Source organism: Rhinolophus sinicus, chromosome 8, assembly GCF_057876585.1.
Source record: "Rhinolophus sinicus isolate RSI-liver-muscle chromosome 8, RSI-T2T, whole genome shotgun sequence".
NCBI classification, from domain to species: Eukaryota; Metazoa; Chordata; class Mammalia; order Chiroptera; family Rhinolophidae; genus Rhinolophus; species Rhinolophus sinicus.
In genome coordinates, this window is record NC_142508.1 from 52783596 (window position 1) to 52802837 (window position 19242).

The 19242-nt window shown below is 44.9% G+C and overlaps 1 long non-coding RNA gene across 1 annotated transcript; it reads left to right on the plus strand.

Annotated features, from left to right (window-relative positions):
• Positions 1-100: 100 nt before the first annotated feature.
• LOC141567476 (uncharacterized) lies at positions 101-19045 on the plus strand. Its single transcript, XR_016022025.1, has 3 exons — positions 101-258; positions 1105-1350; positions 18734-19045. It is a non-coding gene; the product is annotated as an uncharacterized LOC141567476 (long non-coding RNA).
• The last annotated feature ends 197 nt before the right edge of the window (positions 19046-19242 follow it).

A 19242-nucleotide genomic window follows, 5' to 3' on the forward strand; every position in this document is an offset into this window, starting at 1 on the left:
CGGGCGGCGCGCGCTGGGCTGCGGGGCCGACACCTCCCTCGCTCCGGACCGCCACAGTCACGCCGCGGGAAATGCATACTGAGTGTCCCCCACCGTGCCAGACTCGGGGACACGGCGTGGACAGGACGGACAAGGTCTCGGCCCTAGGGAACTGACAGCAGTCCGGGAGTTGAGTGCTATTGGGAGCAGCGCGATGGCATCTTTGCTCCCTCACCTCCTTTTAGTCTTAGCTGGAAAGTCCCCTGCGTTCAGCCCAGGGTGAGGACTTCATTGACCCCTCTGTTTAAAGTCACATCCTCCCTCTCTTCACCCTACTTCCAGCTGTATGCTTCACTTTAGCTCCTACCATCTTCTAATATTCTAAATCATTTTCTTATTCATTGGCTTATTGTCACTCTCCCCTTGTAGAAACCCTCCAGGGCAGGATTTATTGTCGTTTTTCTCCCTGGCTGAGCCCCCGGTGCTGCCACACAGGAGGCGCTCAGTAAATATTTGTGGAATGAATGAATTTGACCATCACTGATCAATCTATCAATTGTCAAACTTATCTCATGCTACAGCGTAGAAGAACCTTGAAAACATGCTAACTGAAAGAAGCCAGGTACAAAAGAACATATTGTACGCTTCAGTGTATATGAACATTTCTGTCTAGAACAGGCAAATCCGTAGAGACAGAAGGTAGTATTAGTGGTTGCTAGGGGCAGAGGTCATCGGATAGGGGAAAGGGGTGCATGTGTGGCTGTTAAACGATAAGGGATTTCCTTTTGGGGTGATGAAAATGTTCTGAAATCAGTATTGATCCCAGGACTCTGTGAATATACTAAAAATCATTGAATTGTGTGATTTAAAAGGGTGAATGTTATGGTATGTGAATTATATCTCAGTAAAGCTGTAACAAAACCAAACAAAAAACTTCTCTCGCGCCCAGTTTTTCTATTTCCTGTCTATTCTGGCTAGGATTTAGAGGGTCTTTCAGGACTGCATAAAGAAAGCATGGCTAGATGCGGCCCCTGAAGGTGGGCCAGAAAAGAAGAAAAAATAAGTGTGGGGAGTCAGCATGACGAGGCATATCCTCCAGGCCTTTCTTTGTTCTTTCTGTTCTAGACACAACACCCAACTTGGCCCCTTCCATCAGAGGGTTCCCAGCAAGGTACTGCGTGGCCCCTCAGCAGCCTGGGCTTGGCTCTGTCCCCACCCTCCCATAGTACCTCTCACCAGAGGCTGCCTCCTGGGGCCAGTCGTGGGTGGATCTCAGTCACCTCTGGTGCAAAGTAAGGATGCAACAAAGATTTGTGCAATGACCAGAGGATTGCGTGTCTCTAGCCGACAGGAGGGGCAGATTGGCACAGGGTAAGTTTCATCGCTTTCTTCTGAGTAAGCTTTGCCTCCGAGGCTCAGTGTCTTCATCTGTGAATGGGGTCAATAAGACAGAGCCAGCCTGCTCTATCTCTCTGGCCTTCCCATTCCTGATTCAGTCCACTGCCCAATCACACCTTCCATCTCTCTGTAAAGTCTTACATTTATGGTTTTTTTTTTGTTTTGTTTTTTAACTTACTTTTGATGACTGGGATTTTTATTAAATGTCATTCATTTGTTCAGAAACAAAGATATAGAAAGTACTTTTTTTTTTTAATTAAAGGGAATGAGGATAAAACTAGCACTGGAATCACCTAGAGAATGCTTTCAATTATGTTGTCACTGCCTGGATTGCTGTCCCCCACCTCCCCTTTTCTATGGGACAAATACGCATTCACCCTTCAATACTTTATTGAAGCATCGTCTGTACTCTGAAGCCTTACTGGCCCATCTTCAACCTGTCCTTGACCTCTCTCCATCCCCAACAAAGCTAATCTGTCTTGCTCTATGTCTGTATCTTGATACCCGAATCTCTACTATTACATGAATCCATGTATTCCTTTGTTTATTAGTTTATTCTACAGACTTTTAGGGAATTTCTGCCACGTGCCAGGTACTGTGTTAGGTGCCTGGGATAGAAAGAAGACACTTTTGGGGATCTTAGGGAGGGAGGCAAACAAGTATGTAAATAAGCAATTACTGTATCATGTTCGGTCCTGTGTTAGGGTTATATTCAGAGTGCTGTGGGTGGGATGTATTCTTTTTAATAGCTATAGCTATAGATTCTCTAGCTAGCTAGATAGGGATATGGATAGAGAGAGATGATTGATTGATTGATTGATTGATTGATTGATAGATAGATGATAGATAGATCTCTATGTATAGGGATATATCTGTATCTACCTATCTAGATTTAGTTGTAGCTATTTTATTTTAAGAGCCTACAGCTTGGTATTGACATCTCCCAGATGTTGGAATTTTTTTTTTTTTTTTTTAAGAATGAGAAGATGCACAAACTGAGGGGAAAACCTGCAATAAGGGCCTGGGACAAGCTCAGAAATCGTTGACCTGAAAAACATACACACTTGGCTAACCTAACTTTATCCTGTTTTCCCAATACCACTTAGTGAACGAACCTTTCACTTTTTTTTCTTTAACATTTTCTCTCAAATTATAAAGTAATTCATGCTTAACTTGGGAACTACGGAAAAGTCCAAAAGGAAAAAAACCACTCACTTCTGCACCATCCAAAAATAATATTGTTATCTCTTCATATTTTTCCCTTATATAATTTCTTTGCAATAATAACAACATTTACAGCTCACTATGTGCTAGACTCTAAGCTCCCTGTACGTATTAACTCATTTAACCTCCTCAACCCTTTGAAGCAGGTAGTATTACTTTCCCTATTTACAAATGGGGAAACTGAGGTTCAGATACGTGAAATCTCTTGCCCAAGTTCACAGAGCTTGTAAGGCGCAGAGCTGGGCTTTGAACCCAGGCACTCGGTTCCACAGTCTGCAGGCCTAACCTTGCCCTCTGCACTGTCGTGCCTCTGTGAAATGATAAAAGGGATGCACATTCTGTGCAGAGAACTTGGAAAACACAGACATGTACAAAAGGGAACAAAATAAAATCACCCACCCGAGGAGAACAGCTGTCAGTACTTAACGTGTAAATCGACCCAGTGTTCTCCCCATGCATATATTCTCCATGCATCTATGACAAAGAGGTCATGCAGTGCTGGCCTTTTGGTAACTGCCTTTCCCCTCCCTTTTTCAATATCATGAATTTTTCTCATGTCAGGAAGTTTTCTCTGATATGACTGTAACGGTGCAGCTGATCCCTGGGTTCGGGTCATGCATTCACCCTCCCTCATTGTTGGGCGCACTGTTGGGCATCCAGCTGGTTTCATATTATAAATAATACCAGGTGAATATTCTTATACACACACCTTTGTGCATATGTCTGATGGTGAAGTGGAGTTGCTGGGTCAGAGGAATGCAGATTTATAAGGGTCTGACCTCCCCCGTACCCCCCAAAGGCTGTACTAGTGGGTGCCTCCCGACAGTGGCTCAGAACCCTGTCACTTCTGAGATTCAGGCACATCAGTTGGAACCAGGGCCAATTATATAATTTGCAGGGGCTTGCACAAAATGCAGATGGGGGTCCCTCGCTCATAAAGGAGGAGAAAAGCTTTTTTTCTTTCTTCTGCAGTCTCTCTCGGCATGTCATAGTGCTCTTTATTTGCTGTTTCATGCCGTGCTCCCGTGGGAGATGTGCAGACCCTCACAGGAACCTGGGGCCCCACCCTATGATTTGATGGGCAGAGCCAAAGCCTTCTTGCACCTGTGCCCAGGCCCCCTTCTGGGTGACAGTGTCAATGGGCAAAGGCGAAGGCAAAAGTGGCCAAGAACCATCCTGGGGAGGCAGAGGGTGAGGAGAGGTGGAACCCCATGGGAACCGAGTCTCCAAGCCCTTAGCACGTGCTCCATTGTCCCTTTGGGCTTCGCTTGCAGAACACAAATTCAAAAGATAGAATCATTAAGGATTTCAAGTCAACAGTCTTAGAGCATTAAACCCCAAGTGCCGGGTCTTTCTGAGCATGGGGCTCTCTCTGTGTGACCTCCAGCCCTAGATGGAGCCCGTTCCTAGATGGAACTGTCACCGAAAAGGAACATGGGAGGCTCATGTTTCCACTCTCAATACATCAGTTCAAAAACAAATGTCACACCCTTGTAAAGGAGCACCTCATCTGGATGCACAGAATGGCAAAAATAAAAAAGGGGGGTGGGACTAGGCAAGGTAGGCCTAGGTTAATCACGAGTGATGCACAGGCCCTGTACAAACTCTCTCGATCACCTGTGGAATCCTCACCATAACTTTATGGGTCCATGCTATTGTCATCCCCACTTTACAGATGAGGAAACTGAGGTTTTGAATAATTGGATGGCACATCTAATATCACACAGCTGGTAAGTGCAGCAACCAGCATGAGGGATCCAGGCCATTGTATGCCGATGCCCCAACAGCTAACCAGTTAACCAGCATGCTGGAAGGTTCACCGGAAGGGCTCCAAGCTGCTTTTCTTTCAGGCCACCAAATTGGCTCTGAGCTCACTGGGGCCCAGGAGGTGACAGCTGGTACTAAGGGAAGGCAGGGAGAGGTGTCAGTGAGCTGCCAGGCAGGCTCCCCGTGACCAGCAGGACCTGGCAGGGGCAGAGCCATGAGAATTGCTACTTGTAACTGCACCCTTTCCACCCCCTTGCCCCTAAGGACTTTCCTGGATCCTGAGTCTTGTGGAGGAGAAGGGAAGGAAGAGGAGGTGGGGTCTGTTCTCTAAACACTGTTCTTCTCAACCAACGTCGTCCTTGGCCCAGTTTCCCTCCCAAAGGCTGAGTAATCTCAAAAAATCGCAGCCCAGCAAAAAATTAGCAGGCCTAAGGGCCAACCCATGTCACATCCCCAAGTGGAATTCTTGGCCTGCTCGCTTCTGTAAATTTGCAACTGTTTAGACCAGAGGATAAGAAGCCACAGATGTCCCGGGAGTATCAGACCAGCCAATGGGCAGAGCCATAGCAGGACTCTGGGACCAGTCCTTGGGTCCCTAATCTCAGATAAAAGAAAAAAACGCCTCCCTCAATTGGCAATTGCCACTTCCTCCCTCCTCTTCCCCAATGCTTTTCTTCCAAACTCTGCCTGGATTTGAGCCCTGGCATGGCTGGCTTTGTTCCCCAGCGATATGAACTAGACCAGCTACTTAGCTTCATCATGCCTCAGTTTCCCCATCTCCAAATGGGGTAACACTTGTTCCTCTCTCATGGCATTCCCGGAGAGTTAAATGACTTAGGACATGACGACCACTTCCGACAGTGCCCTGCTGCGTAAAGCTCCACACACACGAGCTTTTGTTGATGCTGCCTGGTACTGCTCCAATTAGAGGCCCTTCAGCTTAAGCCTTTACTTCCTGTTAAAATAGAAATCATTTGGATATGGATACTTTTCCATTAGTCTTTTACACCTGAGCGTTCATCAGCTTCAGGAAGATATTAGCCCCCTGACAGAGCACAGAGAAGGTGGCAGGGAAAGCAGGTCCCAGGTATAGGTTGCACAGGAGGCTCCCCGTATGTCATAGTTTGACCTGGAGCTGACTCTGTCTGGGGGCCTCTCTGGTCAGAACTGCTCTTCTCTTACCACTGAGGACCCTAATGAAGCTGGCATCGCCCACAGCCTGGCGCCCACATGGCACGAAGCTGGCATCGCCCACAGCCCAGCGCCTCCATGGCACGAAGCTGGCATCGCCCACAGCCTGACGCCTCCATGGCACGAAGCTGGCATCGCCCACAGCCTGACGCCTCCATGGCACACCAGACCAACCATGTGCTTTTCCTCTTGCCAACTGTTAAAATGAAGTGCTTGGGGTTTCAGGGTTGCAAACCTGGCTGAGATCCAAGGCCAGCAGGTAACCCTGAGGAAGTCATGTCCTCCTCTGGAAACTTGCAATGTCTTATGTGGAAAACTAGGTGACAAGGATAAAAGCCTTCCCGGAATTGTCGTGGCCGGAAGAGCACTAATGCAATTGCTTCTTGAGTCATGCATTGGTTAACCCCCTTGCCCTCACCACTGGGATTATAACTTAGAACATCTCACTGCATCCGTGTGCATCTTTGGAGAACCTGAGCTGCATGTTCTCTGAATCCCTCATTTCGTGTCAGCCTCAAGCTCTACAGCTGTGTTGTGCCACATAGTCACCAACCAGCAATGTGGCCATTTCACTTTCAATTAGTTAAGATTGCATTAAGTTAACAATTCAGTTTTTCAGTCACCCGAGCCACATTTCAAGTCCTCAACAGCCATATGCGTTAGTGGCTGCTGTGTTGGATAGCAGAGGTTATAGAACATTTCCATCATCACAGAACATTCTAGAGGAGACGCTGTCCTAGAGCAGCACTTACCTAGCTACATGAATTTGAGCAAGTTTCTTACCTCTCGGGGCCTCCGTTTCGTCATCTGCAAAATGGAAGTGAATCGACTCAACAGCAAATACTTCACTGAATGCCTGCCATGTGCCAGGTACTCTTAGGTGCTAGGGATATGGCATTAAACACAGATAAATAAAATCATGGCCCCCATGGAGCTGACCTTTTAAAGGAGGGACAAAAATAGCACTTATCTCCTACAGTTAGTTTGAAGATGAAATGAAATAGAGCAGGAAAAGCACTTAACATGGTGCCTGGCACATTCTAACTGCTTAATAGAAGTTAGCCGCTGTTATTACTGCCCCACTTCCTTCTCTCACAGCCCAGCTCCCTGGGATGGTAAACACGTAATATACATTCCCTCTGCTTCCCATCCCGTACCTATGACGGACATTGCTAATCAATCAAAATACCCTTTTCCACTGAGCCCAGAAGTACCTATGAGAGTCTAGAAACAGGGCATCAGGCAGCACTCAGACACAGCCTCTCAGAACCCTCTTCAACATTACCTCCAACTTCCCCTATGAGTTGCCTGGCCCCCGCAATCCTGGATGCTGGGACCCCTTGGTCCTGTGGAAGCTCCGACTCCAGGTCCAGGTCTGCCCCTCTTTAGGAGAAAGAGTAAATCAGTACCTTAGCTGAGCACTTGGTCCTGCTCTGACCTTGTGCCAGGAACCGGCTTCTTACTTCGTTGCTTCCTGGAGTGGGGTCTGGCTGTGTTCTCTCTCACAAGGACTTCTGGAGTCTTGAATCCTGTCCCTCTCCTTTACTCAAGAAAAACGGGTCACTTCAAGGCTGGGCAAACAAATCCTGGCCAAAAAGGGCGGAGTAAAACCTGGACCCACATGTGAAATGGGGGAGACCGACACGTGAACATGCAATTGCGATATGGTGAGATAAGGGGGAGGGTGGAGCCTGGTCCTTGGCTATGGGGACCCATGGGAGGAAGGAACACTGCGTCCCCAGGAATCCCCTTCACGGAGGGGGTGCCCATCTTGGACGGCTTTCTCTACCATCAGCAGCCCGCCCCTTTGAACTGCCTGTCGTAGTCCCTTCTCTCCGCCACTGCAGAGACTGACCTGGATGGCCCTACCTGACTCAACAGGGCTGTCGTCTCTCTGGATCTTCCATCGTTTTGGCTTTGCTGCTCACATTTATTCAATCATTCATTCAGTACAGTGTGTGTGATAACAACACATGCTGTAAAGGGTTGAATTCTTGCTTCTGCCACTTACCAGCTATGTGATCTTGGGCAAATTACCTAGCCTCTTTGTGCCTTGCTTTTCTTCTCTGTGAAATATGGTTTATAATAGAGCCTATACCCGAGGGTCGCAGGGAGGATTTAGTGAGTTATTGCCCAGACCGGGCTTAACATGGAAAGTGCAGGAAAACAGACTGAGAGCAGAAATGACAGCACAGGGAAGGGGGTCCTAACAGCACAGCTGAAACCAGCCACTTCTGAGGGTTACTGGAGCTTTATACACAGGGAACTCTGGGAAATACTGGAAAACACACCCCTTAGAATCTTCCCACCCAAAAGGTGGGGCAGACGGGGTACATGTACAGCATTTCTGGCTGACAGCTGCTCACAGGGTTAATCAGCTCACACTTCCCACCTGCTGGGCCAGCGCGCAGAGCATCTCTTGTGAATTTGGGGCAAAGCCCTCAGACCCAGAGCTGCAGATAATGGCAGCCGAAGAAGTAAGGCCTGAGGAATATGGATGGAATATCAACAGCATTTGCTGTACCTTCCTTTAGAGAACTATTCCTACTCAGACTCCTTTCCAAAAGCTTCTATTGAAGCTGCCAGTCTGAGACTCCCACACAGCCCCACCCACAAGTATGGGCACATGACCCATATCTAACCAATCATAGTAGCCAATTCCTTGGTGACAGTGATTGGCTAAAAGGGTGGCTATGTCATCTAAGCAGGGCCAATCAGAATCATTCCCTGGGATTTTTACACATTTGCGGAGTGAGAGAAGTTCTCTTTGTCACTAACTGGGCAGGATGTAAGCTCAACGTTTGCGTGGAAGTAGTTCCTTTACAATAGAAGGGCTTGTGGCCAACATGCAGACAAACAGAACTGAGAGATGAGAGAGACCGAGGGAGAGAGGGTGACAATGGTGATGTTGAACCCCTGGTCCCATTGTACCTCTATTTTCTGTGGGTGGTTTCATGTGCCAGTAAATTCCCCATCATTTCCCCTCAAAACTATTGGCTTAAGCTGGTATGAGTTCTGTTTCTCTCACTTGCAACAAGTGAGTCCTAACTAATGCAGGGTCTATTCATATTTTAATCCCTCAGTCTCAGAAGTGACAGCATTTCAGGGCTGAAGACATATTTGTTGACTGAGAATCTTGGATTATGAGTCTGAGTACTCGAGGCCAGGCCATTCCCATGCTGTTGGTTCCCAGAAGGCTGAGCTCAACTGGAAAGCTTCATGTTTTTCTTTTCCAAGTTACATAACACATGTGATTCTAGGAAGTAGGAATGCAGGACGGGAGTGTGGAATAGGGAATCAGAGGTTGCCGGGCCAGGGATATACCAAGTTGTCCAATGCTGGGGTGACTCTGTGGTCAATATTGTGGGACCTCCTGGGGAGCCCATGAAATTCATCTCAGAACTGTCCACCCAAGAGACAAAAAAGGGCACATTCATTTATTGATTCCTGAGTCTCTCCACTGGTCAATGGTAACCCTTGGGAGTTAACCCCACTGCCAACTTCTGGGTTGTGCATGCATGAATCCCTAGAGGGCTCTGTAATACTGCATGCCACAGAGTATGTGTCCCTAGAGGGCTCTGAGAAGTGCGGGAGTGTGGAAGGGAAAATGTAGGTGGTCCTGGCTGGGGGTCCCTATGATTTTGTTTTTGCACAAAACAGCCAAGATCTGTGGAGAATTGCTAACTGTGCAGTGACAGGAGTAAGAGGTGGGGGACAGAGGATCTGAAGGCATGCACTTCCCAAGTAACCTTCTCATCTAGCAGATTGAAGCTCACAGTCCACCCTTACCAGGACTTTCTTGAATCACGATGAGAACTGGAGAGTTGTCTCTGCCACATCACTCGTCTGCCTTGTTGAACTTAAATCTCTTGTCTAGGTGTCACCTTCTGGGAGTCAAGAGACTTGGCAGGCCCGCCCCTGCCACTTCCTTTTGGGTCAATCTCAGAGAATTCTTAAATTGTAAAGGAAAATTGAATTCTGACCCAATTAGTTATGCCACTCATTGGCAAGCAGGCTGGGCTGGTTATTCCGTGTTTGCTCACTCTCCAGACCCATTCTCCACCTTCTCTGTGTCCTGGAAGTCTGACCCTGATGGATGGTATCACCTGGGCTCCCTCTCCTATGACTGCCCGTTGGGTTCAGCCAATGAGAGGTACCAGCGGAAAATTGGAGGGCAGGAAGAGAGAAGTTGGGGCATTTCTTCCCCTTACATTCCTTGTTTTGGGCTGAGTCTCTGTCAGTGGCTGCTTCCTTCTATGGATATAGCTCCTGCCAGAAGATCCCATTAAAGAGAAATTATTCTGACATTGGTTAAAGATACAAGATAGACTTTATACAAGACTATTGCCGTCGGGCAGAGAACTTGAGCTCACCTTTGAATATAGTAGAGACTGCCTGGTCAGTGGATGGATAATTATAATACTAAGCGGCAATGTCAAGAGTAGGGGATTCTTGCTCCACTGGATTAGGATTCTTGCTAAAAACAGGGCAAGGATATCAAGGTTGAGGAGATTCTCTCTAAACCAATTTAGCACGATTCTTTGCTAAAACGGGGCTCAGCAGGCCAAAGACAGGATGGAGCCAAGGTTGAAGCCCTATGGAGAAGAGGGCTCAGATGAGCCTGACTCAAGTTCAGTTAAGGAGGAGTCTCTGCAACCCCTTCTTCAGGGTTCTGACGCTCCCCAAGCTGCAGTAGCCCTCTTTCCTGCCTCTGCCTCTTCAGGCCTACGGTGGTGACAGCCCCATTCTTGCTTGCCCCTGGATGCCTTAATAGGCCTTGTCGGTTCTTCTAACTTAGTTATCTAAATAGTTCCTTATTTAAATTACCTTCAGAATTCCATCTGATGTGCCTTCAGTTTGCTCGCAGCACTCTGGTTCCCTACACGGGGAAAATTTTCCTTTCCATCCAGTCATCTGTCATTTTTCAAAATGGCTTGTAGAGTTGTCTGCTTTCTATTCATACTATCAATACGGAGAACCAGAACTTCTGGTCTAACAGGAAGATAAATCGAAACCCACAGCATCACATAGCAGGAAGCACCTGAGGATCTACAATGAGGAGACCTGGGTTTGAGGCCCGGCACTTTTACTTTCTGTGTATGTGACAATGGACAAATGGCTGAGCCTCAGTCTCCCCATCAATAAAATGGGAACAATAATATGACCCTGCCAATCAGCCTGCAGGAAGCCTTCCGTCTAGTATTGTGAGGTCAAAGAGGGAATATTTATTGAATGAATGGATGACTGAATAAAATGAGCTAATGCAAAAAAAAGCACCCCTAACTTCTCATGTCTAATTCTAATTTTTAAGCCCTTATTTTTTAAGATGCTCTCTTGACCAACTTCCATTTAATTGACTCACTAAATTAACAGACTTGTCCCATTTCTCATGTGCAACACACTAGCATGCGGAACTTTCCACCAATATACTTCTTCCCCGACCAGTTGTGTTTGCTCCCAAACTTGTGGATGGCAGTTGTGTGTTTTTATTGCCATTAATTGATTTCTTGAAGTGTTACAGAAATTGTGGGAACATGAGGATAAAAAGAAGAAATACTGTTTCTATGAAAACTAAGATAAAACTTGAGAAGACTTGAAGTGTGTGACTAAGGAAATTGAAATTGAATTTGCTGGGGAAACTGGGGGAGGCTTGGTGGAAGGGACTTCTGACCCCCAGGTAGAGGGAATGATTCTGCTCATAGGTTACTTTGAAAGCATCTATTGGGTCTCCAGCCACTGTCAAGAAGCAGAAATGGGAAATTCTCGTAAATGTCTATGTGAGAAGAACGACGCCAGGCCTATTTCAGCCACTTGTGATCATAGAGAAAATGTACACTCATATACTTTAGGTCAAGCAAATGACATATGGTATGGATGAATTTTTTTATTTTTTTTTTTAGTTTCAGGTGCACAAGACAAAGCAAAACTTAGACGTTTATCATTTATATCCCTCACACTGTGTGAACCCCCCTCCCCCCATCCACTATCCCTCTGTACGTTCCCCAAATTAATTTTCAAACCCCCATGACCATCTTGTGGTTACCGACTATTTTTCAAAACCTCTCACCTTCCCCTTATCCCCCCCCCCCCCCCCCCGCCCCTCTAGCAACCCTCTGTTTTTCCTCCATGTTTGGTATGGATGAATTTAAGGTGACTCCCTGTGATAACTGACTTCTTAGAGTCACAATCACAATTGATTGACCAAGTTCCTGATTTTATAGGATAAGAAAGCTTCCTCATTTTTCTATCTGTCTCCTCTTTTCTTCCTAGTCTTCCAGTTTTTTCTCTGCTATTTTTTTCTTCCCTTTTCACTGTCTATTAAATATCCAAATATTTTTAAATTTGTTTAATTTAATATTTAGTTTTCAATTCATTGTATTTATTGAATTAAATGGAGTATTCTCTGTTAATTAACTTAAACAATACTTCTTTACCCACTGCATGCTGCTGTTATGGGTCATTGAAAGCCAAAGAGATATTTACTTTAACAAATACTGCAGACAATTGTGGCTTTTTATTTGCATATATTGTTCACAATAATCTCTTCCTCTCTGAGGTCCTATAATAGTTTCCCTTCCCTGGCATGAAATAAATGTCTCAGGAAAAATCTTAATGAACCCAAATGTGTATTTTAAATGCTCTAGGGACAATTGCTGTTTAAAGGATTTCTGTGGTAGATTTTTTTTTGGGGGGGGGCGGGGGTTGTTTATAGTAAAACCAAGAACCAAGATTTTTGTATATTGTGTTTGCTTAAAAGTCAGGCAGATCTACAAATACGTTCTTGTCTGTGAAGAATTTACAAGCTTGTTCAGGGGAAATAAGACAGTTTTTATAAAGCAAGTTGAAAAGGTTAGCTGACGATACAAGATCCTCTGTGTTACTGAAACTTCTTTGACGTGCCAAAAGTAGAAACTGGTTCAGAATAGCAACAGACACTAGATCAAGAATTAGCTCTCATGATTCCTTTGCTGTGACAGGGAACTCACTACCTCACAGAGGAGCCCATTCCCTCTCCGTTGGAAATAACTTCTTTATATTGACTCCAACTCTGTCTTCCTGTAACTGGTTTTATCTGCTCTTGGGAGGGTCACATAAGAGACTATCATGGGCTGCAAGAGAGAGCCCCTCCCAAATGGAGAGGCCATTCTCATGTTCTTCTTTCCTCCAGCATAAACTACATCTGTGGCTCCTCATCCCCTCCCAGTCCCGAGCACTGCCCTCGATTGGCTGGGGGCCTCTTTTAAGAACCATCCCCACATCAGAACACAATTCTCAAAGTGTTGTCTGACCAGCTCACGATAGAACTTTTTCCTTTTTCTTTTCCTTTTTCTTTCCTTGGTTCTGGGCATTAGTGTTACTTGGGAGCCATTAGATCTGTTCTTCCTTCTTGCCTTCCTCTGTTCTGAATCACTGTTGGGTAGGAGTGGAGTAAGGGGAGGGTGTACCCCTGCAGGCTACATTCCTTAGGCTCCCTGGTCAGTGCCTTCCCACTGAGTCTGGCCAATGGGAGACACTGGTAAGAAATTGGAGATAAAAAAAAGACCAGGGTATTTCTGCCCTCTCTGTATATATCTCCAGCAGCCACACCTCCTCTACACTCCAGCTTCCCCTGGCTGACCCCCGCCCCAGGACTCTAGTATCCCCTCCTCCTCTGTTCCTCCAGCTCAGGGCTGGTCACCAGTCTATGTGCTTTGGCTAATATCTGGGTGCTTCACCAACCTGCTCGACTTCTCAGCTTGTCCGTCTCTGGTGCAACCAATACCCTGCATTCAATTCTTCCTGTTTATATACTTGACTAAATACATATACTTACATAGTTTCTGTTTTCCTGTGGATTCTAGCCCAGTGTTTGTTCTACTTCTAATACTGCAGCTTAAGATTGCATACAGATTTGCAGGGGTGGCTGGCACTTGAAATACCAGGTGCTGTTATATCCTTTTACATTCATTTTCCACATATGATCCCACCATTGTACCCATTTCATGGAAGAGGAAAACGAGGGTCAGGAAGGGTATGGCAGAGCCAGGATTTGGGTAAGCTGCTGTCCAAATCCTTAAATATCAGACCACACTGCCCTACTCAGCAACCTGGACCTACACTGCCCTTACTCACCGGCAGCTAAACTCCAGGTTACATTAGCCCTTCCAGTGTCTTCCAGCTGGATTTCTGGACCTAAATGGAATTCTCTCTGAGTGATTCACAATTCCTGAGACAGATCATTCGGGAGCTCTGTTTTATACTCCCTCAGTCAGTCGCTCAGCATTTTCATTTTCCAAATGTTCCTGGGAGCCTCTTTTCAGAGATTTGACCATCGGTGAGCTCAGCACCGATTCTATAAATATCACTTTCTATAAATATCCATTCCATGTAAGGCACCTGCTTCAGAGTGACAACTACCTTGCTGAGAACAGCAAGTTTCAGGGTTATGTTTTATTCCCATCTCTAATTACAGCTGAGGTGGGATGTCTTTCTTTTACATTTGTAGCCTGAAGGCAAATGTGAAAACCAGGGCACTGACCTTAAACATGTAAGGCTTTTGCAATGAAAGAAATGAAGTCCATGAAAAACACATGATGGTCTTAAAAAGCCAGTACTGATGTTACTCATTGTCTCAGAACACATGTAGCTGAGCTATGCTGAACCAATGTCATGGTCTCTGAACTCTGCTTCTAGGTGGGGAGGCTCAGACCCCTGAGGTCAGACTGCCTGGGTTCTGATAGTACCTCTGCAACATTCTAACTGTGCGACTTTGGGAAACGGCTTCACCCTGGGCGTCTCAGTTCCCTCATCCACGTCAGGGGTGGGCGTGGTTAGTGACGGCGTCTCTCCTTGGGTTGATGTGTGAGTTCCCTGGAAAATAGTGGTAAAGCACTTAGCACGGTGTTGGGCAAATATTATAGAACACAATCCACAGGAAGACATTACTATTACTAATACTGCATAATCTAGTTACTACAAAAATGTATATGACATTAATTACTAATAATATATAACATTTTCATGCACCCATATATGTTATATAGCATGCTCACCTGACCTGGTGTGGGACTCAAAAGAGGCAATAAGATGAGGGAGCTTAGGGCCTCACACACTCACTAGTCTCTGTCCATTGTCCGTTTCCCGGGTCACTCTCAGATTGAAATATTTATTTCTGTATTGTCTGATGCCTCCTCCACTCTCTGTATTGTCTGATGCCTCCTCCCCATTCGCTGGCCCCCGCAACTTCTCCCCTGGCTAATATGATAGGGGTGGTCCTAGCTTGTGCAAAACGGATCATTCCCCCTTTCCTAACACATTGTCTCTCCTCCCTGTCTGGAAAGTCCAACTCCATCTACTTTGAGGCTACTTTTCCCTTGTGTGCTAGTGATCCGTGGGCTCTGTCATAGGCCTTTTTCTTCCACCTAAGCGTCCTCCCTGGGCCATCTCAAACAGCCCTGGCCTGGTCACCACCCATAGGCCATGGCTTCCAGATCTGCATCTCCTCAACATCTCCACTTTGATGACCCACGAGCAGCTCAAGTGCCACCTGTGCCAAACTGGACTCATCTCCCCCAGCCACTCAGATGCTCAGGCCCCAAACCCAGAAGACTTCCTTTACTTTTTTTTTGAAATTTCTTTAAACATTTATTGAAGTGTACAGTTCAGTGATTTTTCTTATTTTTATGAAGTTGTGCAACCACTCTCACTATCTTATTCCAGGACATCTTCATCAACACCCAAAAGAAACCCCATACTTATTATCAGTTTCTCTCCATTCCTTCCTCCCCCCAGCTCCCAGCAGCCTCTAATCTACTTTCTGTCCCAATGGATTTGCTCATTTTGACTTTTCATATAAATGGAATCCTACACGATGTGGTCTTTTGCAACTGGCTTCTTTAACTTCGCATGGTGTTTTCGTGGTTCATCCACGTTGTAGAATGAATCAGTACCTCAGTCCTTTTTATGGTTGAATAACATAATATTCCATTGTATGGATCGACCACATTTGGTTTCTCCAGCATCAGTTGATGGACATTTAGGTTTTCACTTTTGGTTATTATGAATAATACTGCTATGAACATTCACATGCAAATTTTTATGTAGATGTATATTTGACTTTTCTTGCAGTATACGTTTCACCAGCAGTATATGAGGATTCCAATTTCTCTGCAGCTTCACCAACACTTGCTATTGTCAGTCTTTTTCATTTTCGCTATCTTACTGGGTGTGAAGTGGTCTCTCACTGTGGTTTTGATTTGCATTTTCCTGATGACTAGTCAGAGATGTTGAGCATCTTTTCATGTACTTATTGGCCATTTGCATATCTTCCTTGGAAAACTGTCTATTCAAGTCCTTTGCCTATTTTTTAATTGGGTTACTTGTCTTTTTATTGTTGAGTTGTAAGAGTTATTTGGATCTGGGATACTAGATCCATATCAGATATATGATTTGTACATATTTTCTCTCCCATTCTGTGTGTTGTCTTTTTATTGTCTTGATGGCGCTCTGTAAATCACAAAAATGTTCAATTTTGCTGAAGTCCAATTTATCTAATTTTTTTCTTCTGTCACTTCTGTTATTTGTGTCTTATCTAAGAAATAATTGCTTAATCCAAGGTCATGAAGATTTATGTCTATGTTTTCTTCTAAGGATAGCTTTTATGTTTATATCTGTGGTCCATTTTGAGTTAATTTTGTATATGGTGTGAGGTAGGGGGTCCAACTTAATTCTTGTGCAGGTGCTATACAGTTTTCCAGCACCATGTGTTGAAAGGACTATTCTTTCCCTGTGGAATTATGTTGGCATCCTTGTCAAACACCAGTTGACTATAAATGTAAGTTTATCTCTGGACCCTCAATTGTAGTCCATTGATCTATACGTCTATCTTTATGCAAGTATCACCTCCTTTGACTCTTCTCTCTCTCTCACCCTACATCCATCCATTCAACCACAATGAACTATGTATCCATCAGGAACTGGTGCTGTGCTTGGAGATGGGCATACAATTGTGAGCGAGATAGACACTGTCCCCACCCTCATGGACCTGACATTCTTATGGGAGTGGAGGTAAGATACAAGTAAAGAGATAAATGGAAAAGGTGACTTCAGATAGTGATGAGTGCTATGGAAAACAAAAGAACGTTACGTGATAGAGAGTGACCAGTGGAGGTTACAGAAGGGACTGCTTCATGTTGGAGGTAGGAAGGCTTCTCTGAGGGGAGCAGTTGAGGTCTGAATGAGAAGTCAGCCATGAAGAATTTGGGGTAAGGTGTGCCAAGCCGAAGGGCAGAATTTGCCTGAAGATGAAACTGAGGCACAATAGAGGGGAAAATACAGAAGATAGAGGCAAAATTCTGACAAAGCATGCCTGAATTCCACTTAGCTCTGGGCTTTTCAGTCATTGGGCCATTACTTTCCCTCCAACATTGCTTAACTTAAGTCTGTTTGAATTGAGTGTTCTATTGTTAACACCTTGTAGTATCCACACTGAATTAACTGCGTGTCTCCCTCACTAGAGTGTAAGACTCAGGAGGGCAGGGAGAGTATTTGTCTTGTTCAAATTTGCAGTCAGACAGCATTTATATGTAATATTTTTATTGCCCAAGTTTAAGAATCAAGAGATTTCGAAGAGATCCAGATTGTTTGCATTTCTTGGGCAATTGGAAGACTTGACACTTTCATGCTAACATTCCTTCATGGCAGCTAGGGTGGAGCTGAGAACCAGTAGCCCCCTTTCGATGTCAGTTCTCAAGATGAAACTGACACCCAGCGGAGGGCAGACCAGAGAGGATCACCTCCAGAAAAATTTTTCTTGCAGGCCCCGTTCTTGGCTCATTTACATTACGTGTCTGCCCCCTGCAGGCAAGTGAGTTTGTGAGCCCGTTGGACACATAATAGGCTCAGCGCCAGACAAGAATGAATGAATGAATGAATTTATACCATTCCCCCAGTTCTCAACACAGTGCCTAGTATATGGTGTCAAATATTTTTATTTCTCTTCTAGAGAAACACGAATTGAAATAGATTGCTTTTTCCTATTATGTGGATCTCAATTTAAACAAATACTTACACATAATATTTATTTCTGGTGTGTAGTTTATTTTTCCACCTTAGGTAGACAAGTTGACTTCACCGTGCTCAAATTCAGGGTTGTCTTTAAAACTAACCCTTTACATTTTCAGTCCAGCAGAGGGAGACAGTAACAATGAATAGAAGGAGAACAGGTAGGTACAGGTGGAATATTTTCAAGGTCTTCCTCCCGTAAGGATGAACCTTGGAGTCAAATTCAGGATGAGAGCCACTTGTTTTGTTTATTTGTTACTTAATATTCTCAATAGGCAATGCATTTATATGGTTAAAAATATGAAATAAAATAAAATAAAGTGAAATGGTATATGGCGAAATCCCTCTCCCACCCCTCTCTCCCTCTCTCTCTCTTCCTACCTATTCTCCCCCATAGGTACAACCGTTACTTTTTTCTTGTGTGCTCCTCCAGAGGTCTTTATGCAAATATAAACAAACGTAAATATCTATTTACACCTTCCTGCACTTTATTCAAAAGGCAGCGATACCAAAATTTATTCTGAATATGCTGTTCTGTACCTTGCTTTTCTTTGTTCACGATGTATCTTGTAAAACTTTCCATTTCAGTACATAGAGAGAAGTCTCTCTCTCTCTTTCTCACTCTCTCTCTCTCTCTCCCTCTCTCAGCTGCATAGTTCTTCATAACCTTCTACTACTAGAAAAAACCTCAATGAATACCACTGGATATATTTTGCACACACACGAGTGCATCTATAGCAGTGGCTCTTAGCCTCAGCTGCACATGAGAAGCACCTGTGGGGGAGGGTGCTTTACAAATCCCAACACCCAGCCCACACCTCAGATCAGTTATATCAGAATCTCTGAGTGAGGGACCAGGGCATCCTGGTGATTCCAGTATCCAGCTGGGCTTCACTAACCTTCTAGGGGAAATTGATGGGTCAAGAGCATATAGGTTTGTAAGTTTGCTAGATATTTCCAAATGGCTTCAAGAGAGGGTGGTGCCAACTTGCACTTCCAGATGCAATGTATGATGGCCTGGATCATCAGAATCTCACCAACAAAGCAGGCTTGTCAAACTTTGATTTTTGCCAACCTAATTTTTTTTAAAGGTATCTCAACCCTGCATTAACTTGCATTTCTCTTATTACAGGTTGAGATTGAGCATCTTTTCATATGTTTAAGGGCCATTTGAGGGCCGGCCCCGTGGCTCAGGCGGTTGGAGCTCCATGCTCCTAATGCCGAAGGCTGCCGGTTCGATTCCCACATGGGCCAGTGGGCTCTCAACCACAAGGTTGCTGGTTCGACTCCCGCAAGGGGTAGTGGGCTGCGCCCCCTGCAACTAACAATGGCAACTGGACCTGGAGCTGAGCTGCATCCTCCACAACTAGGACCGAAAGGGCAACAACTTGACTTGGAAAAAGTCCTGGAAGTACACAATGTTCCCCAATAAAGTCCAGTTTCCCTTCCCCAATAAAATCTTAAAAAAAAAAAAAAAAAAAAAAAAAAGAGCCATTTGATCTGTTTGGTTATATCTCGTGCCCATTTTTCTTTTTGTTTTTTAGGTGGGCTTCTCTATATGTCAGCAAGATTAATTCTTTGTGATTTGAGTTGCAAATACTTTTCACTGCTTTGTCTTTTGTTTTTATACTTTGCATGAAG